The sequence below is a fragment of the Mesocricetus auratus genome, unplaced genomic scaffold, assembly GCF_017639785.1.
Source record: "Mesocricetus auratus isolate SY011 unplaced genomic scaffold, BCM_Maur_2.0 Super-Scaffold_100008, whole genome shotgun sequence".
In the NCBI taxonomy this organism is placed as follows: domain Eukaryota; kingdom Metazoa; phylum Chordata; class Mammalia; order Rodentia; family Cricetidae; genus Mesocricetus; species Mesocricetus auratus.
Window position 1 is genome coordinate 55,386,729 of NW_024429192.1, and position 8,828 is coordinate 55,395,556.

Below are 8,828 nucleotides of genomic sequence, written 5' to 3' on the forward strand. Positions count from 1 at the left end.
CTAAGCTGGAATTTGCCTGGCTTAGGCTTGAGCAGGCCTTGTGCTTTCTGTCACAGTTGCTCTGGATTCATATGTGCATCTGGCCTATTGTGTCTGAAAACATTCCCTGGGGTTGTCCACCACCGCTGCCTCTTGCCATCTCACTGCCCCCTCTCCCACACAGATCCTTGAGTTCTGAAGGAGCCATGGGACATAGATGCCCCAGTTAGAGCTCCATGGAATGCAATACCTTTCTTTCATTATTCCCTAAACCCCAGCATAAGAACACAACCAACAGGGCAGTATGTCCCCACCAGAGCCCAGCTGTCCTACAACAGCAAGACCTGAATATCCCAATGCAGCTGAAGCACAAGAAAATGACATTAAAACCAACTTTATGAAGATGATAGAGGCCCTTAAAGAGGAAATGAAAAAAATCTTAATAGAAATAGAACAAAGAAAACACAAACTGAGAGAATTCTGGAAATGGAAAATCGCCAACAGAATACAAGAGATGAAAGAGAGAGTCTCAGGCATTGAAGATATGATAGAAGAAATAGATTCATCAGTCAAAGAAAATGTCAAATCTAAAAAAAATTCCTAACACAAAACATCCAGGATATCTGGGGCACTATGAAAAGACCAAACCAAAGAATAGGAGAAGAGCAATCCCAGCTCAAAATCCCAGATAACATATTTAACAAAGTCATAGAAGAAAAATTTCCTAACCTAAAGAAAGACATGCCTAAGAGGTACAAGAAACTTACAAAACTTTATAGTAATAAAGAAAATCATATATCAAGATACTACAAGAATATTTTTAATTTAAAAATTGTGTATGTGTGTGTGTCTGTGTGTCTCTGTGTGTGTGTGTGTGTGTGTGTGCATGTACGCATGCACACAGATGTTCATGAGGGCCAGAAGAATGTGTTGGATCTCCGGAGCTGAAGTACAAGGCAGTTGTGAGCCATCTAATGTTGATGCTGAGAACCAATCTCAGGTCCTCTGCAACAACAAGTGTTCTTAACTGTTGAGCCATCTCACCAGACCTCAAGACACTTCTTAAATACAGTGGAGGAAACGTCAAATAGGCAGATTACAAATATAACAAAAGAGGGAAATTCCTGTTATCAGCCTCAGATGCTATCTAATAACTTTCTTGGCTTTTAGGTTAGTGAGGTGTTTGCTAGTACATTCCAAAAGGATTTACTCAATAGTCAGATGTTAGGTCAAGTACTGAGGTAACTAGTGAGTTACTATAGTGACTGAGATAGACCAAGACAATTCAGTCCTGGATCTGTAACATTCCAACTCCTCACAATCGTTTGAGGTTTTCGTAGATGTCCAGTCGAGGTGCTACTTTTATGCTGGAAACTTCAGCTAATTTCAAGAAAAGTTTTTTTTCTGTTCCACTAAATTTCTATTGAGTTAAGACATTGGAGTGAGGGTGCAGTGCATAGAATCAGCTTGGGCCTGGGGAATCCAACCCTGCTGTGTGTTTCCATGGCTGAGGAATGTGATGTTTTCTTGAGGAAATGGAAGCTGTTGGTGCTAACCGTAAGTTCCTGCAGAACTCAATTGCAGACATACTAAGAGCAGGTGCTCTGATGGCTTTGGAGTTTCTTTTCTAAGGGGAATTTGAATTTTAACAAAGGCTTACACTAAATGGAGGTGTTTTAAGCCATAGAGCTTTGGATGTCAACCTTCAGATAGGAATGGGTTCCTTTTGGGGCTGATACCACAGGAGTCCTTCAGACCTCTACTTTTAAGAAAGCCTTCCATGCTGATGCACGGTTATCGAAGTCCCTGACTCTTGTGCTTTTGCCCAAAACATACAGAATGTTTTAAAAATAAATAAATAAATAGAAGACGTTAGTTTCCACAAGGATTATGCACCACAGATGTCTCCCCATTCCAGATTTACTTCCCTCCTACCAGAAGGATATTCTTTCTGAAGCTGAAGAAAATTATGTGTCGGGAAATTCTTTCACCATCCCTCCTAAGACACACCCACAAGCCCCCAACAGTCACTCGGTTCATCTACACAGACAACTGCCTGCATCTGTCTCCATCTGTGACTGGAGAAGTGCCTGGGAGAAGCCTTGGGAAGCACCGCAGGCTCCCTGCCTTGGACAGAATGAATCGGGCTGCTCGTGAATCCAGCTGACACGCGCTGTGTGCTGCCTGGCTCAGCTCTTCTCAGAACTCTCTAATTCACGTTGCTCTTCCTGAGTTAGTGCTGAGAGAAAAAGTGGACCCGCCCCTCTCCCAAATATCTTACTGTCTTTGGCCTTTCACTCCTGAATCGTGAAGGACTCAGCCCCCAGCTCCAAACCCAAGACTCTTCTGTAACTCCACTTGTCCTTCTCAAGGAAAAAAATAAAAATCAATTGTCTCAGTCCTTACATCATCTTCTGTCTCAGAATGGCGACGTCCTCCCTCATTCGCGGTGTCTCCTAGGGTTTAATATAGATGACCCTCCCCAAAAAACCACAGGAAATGGCTGCCTTCAGTCACCTGGAATTGTCCTTCTGTGCAATTGGGGAAAAGGTTACACTAATGAGGCTCTCTTGGTTATATAATCATCAATATTCCTGCACCAGTAAGTTCTTTGTTATCTGGGTCCTGCAATGCATGTTGTTTTCAAACTTGAATGTTTCTCTCACGAACTACTTTCATCTTAAAGCAGACTGTGATTTTCCATCTACTTTAGAACACAATTTAGACAGAACAGAACACGCTAAAGCCAAGCATGGATTGCATCACGGCCAGTATTAAATGCCGGGGAAAGCAGACCATGTAAAGATTTTTAGAAGAAGAAAGAAAAGCATGCCTCCAAAACAATACAGAGAAACCCTGTCTCGAAAAACCAAAAAAAAAAAAAAAAAAAAAGAAAGAAAGAAAGAAAAACACAAGCATGGAGGACTCAGCACCCAGGAATTTGGCATATCTTTGGCTCCGGCTGTATGCTGGCCACTGAGTTCGATACTGGGGATACACGGAGAAATCGGCTGGTATCCTGGCCTTTGCAGAGATTTGTATTCCAACAAGCCTATTAAAACAAACAAAAACTCTAACTCAAAACCAATAGCCATCCGAAAGGACTATTGGAAACTTTGTGTCTCATCTCAGCTTGCTATCTTGGTTTCTATAGGTGATATTACTCTCTTGTGGAAATATATCCTAAATCCCATTTTCTTTTTTTTTTTTAATTTTATTTTCCAGTTTAAATTTAGATAAGAATCAAGGTTGCTTCACAAGTCAGTTCCAGGTCCCTCTCCCATTCCCTCCCTTCCTCCCGTGCCCTCCCCCCTTATCCCCTCATTTCTCCAGGGAGGGTGAGGCCCTCCATGGGGGCGTCCATAGTGTGTCATTTCATATAGGGCAGGGCCTAGACCCTTTCCCAAGAGTTCAGGGTGAGAGTGCACCTCACATTGTTCTATTGGAGTCCAAAGTCCGTGTGTATACTTGGGATGGGTACTGATCTGCTGCCCAAGGCTCAATAGATTCCCTAGGCCTCTTCACTTAAATCCCATTTTCTTAAGCCTTTAAACACCCATGCTTGTTACTAATTAATGTGTTTGACCTTCATAGAGTAAAAGATGTCCCTGGGTGGCCTTGGGAGGGAAAGGCATAGAAATCTGTTTCCATGGTTTGAAAAGAGGTGGAAGGTTTTGAGGGGACTCTTAACAAGCTTCCAGAGATCTCAGAGCTGCCAGGGTGCAGTCAGGCATTGGATGTAGGCCAGAAGAGCCTTCTAGCAAGAGGAAGCGGAGACTGTGTGAGGAGATCCACGAGCAGAGACCTCAGGAAAAGTCACTGAGCTAGAAGCCAGGCCCTAAGGTTTAAGATGGAGCTCAGTGGTAGAGTATGTGCTTAGCGTGCACAAGGACCTGGGTTCCATTCCCAACAGCATCACAAGTTAACAAAATAAACCATAAGCCAGTCATGTAGATATATCTGTTAGGGCGCCTACCCAACCCAAGTGGGGGAGGAGTCTTGGAGGCATGTGTTGTGGTGGAAGCAGGCTCTGGGAAGCAGAGCCAAAATCTGGCTGGTTTTTCCGCCTCACCGCATCATCTGTCCCAGCCTCCGGCTTCCAAGCACATCCTGTCTGAGCATGTCTGGCTCCCTGGATGGAGATACTATGTCTCATTCTGGCATCTGCTGCTGCTCTTAGAAGTGTGAGCCTTCAAAGAATGGGACTCGTGGGAGGAAGGGTGAAAAAAACTACCAGAGGAGACTCAGGGCAGAGGGCTCCTGAAGGGAGAGGGCGGCTGGACCAGCCTCCATGGCCACACTTCTTCCCACATTTAAATGTGAGCAGTTGGCTCCAAGGCTCTAGGGGACTCTCAGAGGTGGGAATAGCCATCTGGGGACTCCAGGTGCCACAACTGGTACAGTGGAAGGGATTAGAGACCCACCCTGGAAGGCAGTGAGCATTGCCTTGCCTCCTAGGAACTGAGTCTCACTATCCTCTCCTCCGGAGGGACTGGCTGTGACTGAGGCCTTCCTCACTCTCTGCACTCAGCTAGCTAGCTCCAGGGCTAACTCTTGGGTACAAAGAGGTCTTGAGTGGTTCAGGGGTGTCACATTCAAGAAAACTTACCATCTCCTGATGTCAGACTTTTCCACCCCCCACCCCCCCCAACCTCATCCTCTCAGTTATACCACCAGAAGCAAACAAGAAGCCTGCCAAGTGCTGGACCCTGCCCTGAGTGAAATGACAGACTCTAGATATCCCCTATGTGGAAGGAAGTGGTGATAGGGTGGGAAGCTGGGGGGGATGGTGGGGGGTGGGAGGAGGGGAGGGAGAGGGAACTGGGATTGACATGTGAAGCAAGTTATTTAAAACTAAAATAATAAAATAAAAAAAGAAGCCTGCCCAGTGGAGAGCACTCCCCCCGTAGCCCAGGCACTTCGTTCTTCTCCCTCTGTCCTCAAACCTTGGGGTACTTGGACTAATCATGCACCATTTGTTACCCGGCTTTCAGAGCTCTATGCTGTATCGTACTCAGGGCAGGAAGACAGGCAGGACTAATACAGCAGAAGGGGGAAGATAACTGCAGAAACAGTGGAGGCTGCACCAGCGAGGGAGCCTATGATGGACTGGGGGCCTTCCTGGTTCCCACCTCCATCTCTCAGCTTCCAGCTTCCCTTGGACCTTGGCTCTCACCCTAGTTTATCCCTTCCCTGCCTACTCCTGGCTTCCTTGGAGCCTCTGACTTTCATGTGAAAGGACAGTCTCTTCCCACTGGGGACCTGGGCCCATTCTGGGAGTTGGCAGAGACTGTTGCCATGTGCAGCAGCGCACAGTGTGTAGCAAGTATGCTAGACTCCCTACCTAGGGGATCTGAATAAGGAGAAGGGTCAGGAGTGTCCCAGAGCTCTGTGGATCCTCTCTCTAGATCTGTCCCAGTCATAAGACCTGATTTAAAATGGATCACCCTGTGTGCCTGAACAAACGCTGGAGCGGTGTGAGGAACAGTGCAACAGGGAGTGACTGGGTTCAGGGAAGGAGTCAAGCCCTACCCTGTGGAGGCTTGGTACCCAGAGAGAGCAGGTACACTAGCCCTGGCACCTAATGGGTTGCGTAGTGCCAGAGTGTGGGCTGTTTATGATGAATTCCCAAGATGGTGCACACAACTTCGAAATGTTCTGGGTGTTTTTAAATATTCTTAGCATGAAAAGATTGTGTGACATTTTAATACAAACATCTTTTTTGCGTTTTGCTTTTGTAATATCTGGGGGTTGCTAGATTTTCCTTTTCTGGCCAAGTATCCTTTTGTAAGGGAATGTTGACATCTTGAGTATTTTTATAGGAAACTATAGTTAACGTCAACTGTAAGCACTGATAAATATTGTTCACATGCAATTTTTCTTCCTTTCAATCGGACTTTTAAAGGAACTGTGCCTTGGCAGAGCGTTTTCTTTAAAATGCTGCTTCATTTTACACATTGTGAATACTGAAGAGTCTGAAAAATAAGGGTGCATTTAAAATCCCTGTGCTGTTACATTGTGGAGATGGTAATGTGTATTGCTTTGCCAAAGTGGTAATTAAATGTTTAATGGTTCCGAACGCCTAGTTCGGAATCGGGGGTCTAGTCATCGCTCATCGAGCCAAGCTTACAAACGGGCCTCCGTATCTTTGGAAAAATGCACTTCGGGATGGCGATTTCCTGTTCACTTAGGAAATATGGTCATGTTGACATTATGGCTGTCTGCTTGTGGATCTGCAATAAATGTGTACTGAAAGCACTTGTGATAACGTGGTCCACGAATTTTGTTTTTAATCAAACTCCAAATGGCAGGAGAAGTGGAGCCAAAGCTCTGTGAGCATCCAGGCAGCAAGATGTGCTGGGAAAAACACGGGTTGGAAGTGGAAGAAGTCGAGCCAGCTCCAGCTCCTCCTCCACCGGTGAGCCCTGAGACCGGAGAATCCCTTCCTTTCTGTCTTTGGAGCTCGCCAGCCCTCATCCACCAAAATTATAACTAAAATCAAGGAGGAAGATGATTTGCAAATTGCCAAAATCAAAATGGCACCACTTGTGTCAAAGCCTGACCAACATCAGGGAAGGCCACAAAAAGAGGACCCTCGCGTACCATTGCCCTGTGACAAGAAATATCAGAAGGCTGCCAAGTGGCTGGAAAGGTGGCTAGTGAGTGCAAACCTGCAAGGCCCTAGGCTGGATCCTCAGCAACACACACACACACACACACACACACACACACACACACACACACACACTCAAACGCATACATATATATACATACACACACAGATACACACATATACATACACTATACATATACATATACACCCATTACATATACACACACACAAAAAATATATATACCTACACACCCACACAACGTATATACACATACCACCTCTGTCACAGCCTTGCACAAAGGCCTCTAAAACCTAGTACACACACTAAGTAAAACAATACACAGTATTGCGGGCTTTTTAACCACAGGCTTTTTAACCCTTCTTGCCATACTGTTTCAATACAGTCCATGCCATGCTTGTGCCTTTGTACTGTTTCCTGAGCATTTTTCCAATGACAAGGTAACTGTCACTGTATTTCGGGGAATACATGGTTGTATACTTATCCCCACCCTGGTTCCTAATAGTTTCCTTTGAAAAGATACCTAGAAGGACAATTGCTTAGTTAATCTATGAAGGCTCTGGGTATCACTGTATTCCCACATTAATTCTCAGGACTGTTAAAATCTACCAGCACATGAGTCAGCCCTGAGTGAGAGATCTGCTCCATTTGGAGAGGGTGGGGGTGTCACACCAGGCTCTCCTTGTGTTTTTCTGCACTTCTCACAGACATGTGACCCAGGAGGATGTGGGTACTCCCTTTAGATCTTTCTCCCATAACAACACTGAACCTGATGCTCTTTAAAACGCTGCCTATTCTGCCACGACTGGACAATGTACAGAGAGTAGAGAGTTGGAGCACTCAGTCCTAACTCAGATATGTGCATTAAAAGCCCACCCCTCAAGGTTTGGGAAGCCACACAGAAGAGGTTGTAAGAGTCAGAGGTTATGGGTGAGTCCAAGAGAGTAGCCTCTTTCAGTCACAGCAGGACTGACACACAGGCTCGCAGAGACTGTGGCAGTATGCACAATACCATCAAACCAGACAAAATCCCAGAATGGAAAAGGGAAGATGGGTACAAATCCCACCCTAATCAAGAGGCTAATTGCTGATACCCTCTGACAAAAGGAACATCTGTTTTCTCCAAGGAAGTGTAGCTGAATATATCAGCTCCATACCTAGGAGTAGTTGGTCAACACAAAATTAATTCCATGTTTTTGCTCTCTCTCTCTCTCTCTCTCTCTCTCTCTCTCTCTCTCTCTCTCTCTCTCTCTCTCTCTCTCCTTCTCCCTCTCTCTCCCTCTCCCTCTGTGTGTGTGTGTGTGTGTGTGTGTGTGTGTGTTTTAAGCAGGTACATGCACTTTTTGTTTTGTTTGGCCTGTTTTGTCTTATGAGTTTTTTTGTTTGGCTGGCTGCTTTTTGTTTTACTTTATTTAATTTTATTTCTTATGAGACAGGGACTTTCTAAGTAGGTAGGCTGGGCTGTCCTGTAACTTAGTATGCAGACCAGGATGACTTCAAAACTCACAGAAATCCTCCTGCTTTTGCTTCCTCAGTGCTGAGATACGTACTGCCATGCCCAGCTCCTTTGTGTTTGTTTTTTGGCAAGGAAGAAGGAAGAACATACAGTTGGGTAGGTGGGGAGATAAGAAAGGTTTGGAAGGAATTGGGGCCAAGGGAAAACATGATCAAAATGTATAAAAGATTAATTAAAAATAAATAAATAAAAATCCATCTATTCTGAATTCCAGTATATTAAAGGCAGGAAGGGGCACTGTAGGAAGTGATGGGGCAGGGATGGAAACTCAGCTTGGGTATGTGGAAATATGAAGGTGTAAGTCGATGTTCTCTACCCTGGAATCCTAGAGAGTGTTTCATCCATAAGTTCCTGGGTGGGCATCGATTGTCCTCCAAAAGAAGTGAAAGTGTCTTGGGACACTGTCACAGAGCATATTCTAGAAACTGCAGATTCCCTTTGTCCTTGTTCTTGCCACACACCTGTGAGTCAGGCTGCAGGAGCACGCCCCCGGTGCTGAGCTCAGTAACAATACTCATCATTCAGTGCGCTTGCGCTGGCCTCCATACTGTTCCAAGTACTTCCTGTGCTTCAGCCGGTGCAGCAAACCAGAGCAGGTTCTATTATTAGCTCCATTTTGCATAAGAGGAGCAAACCGCCCAAGGTCAAATAGCAGGTGAGCCTGAAGCTGGGTTGGAGCCCAGGCTGTGTGGTTGCAGGGA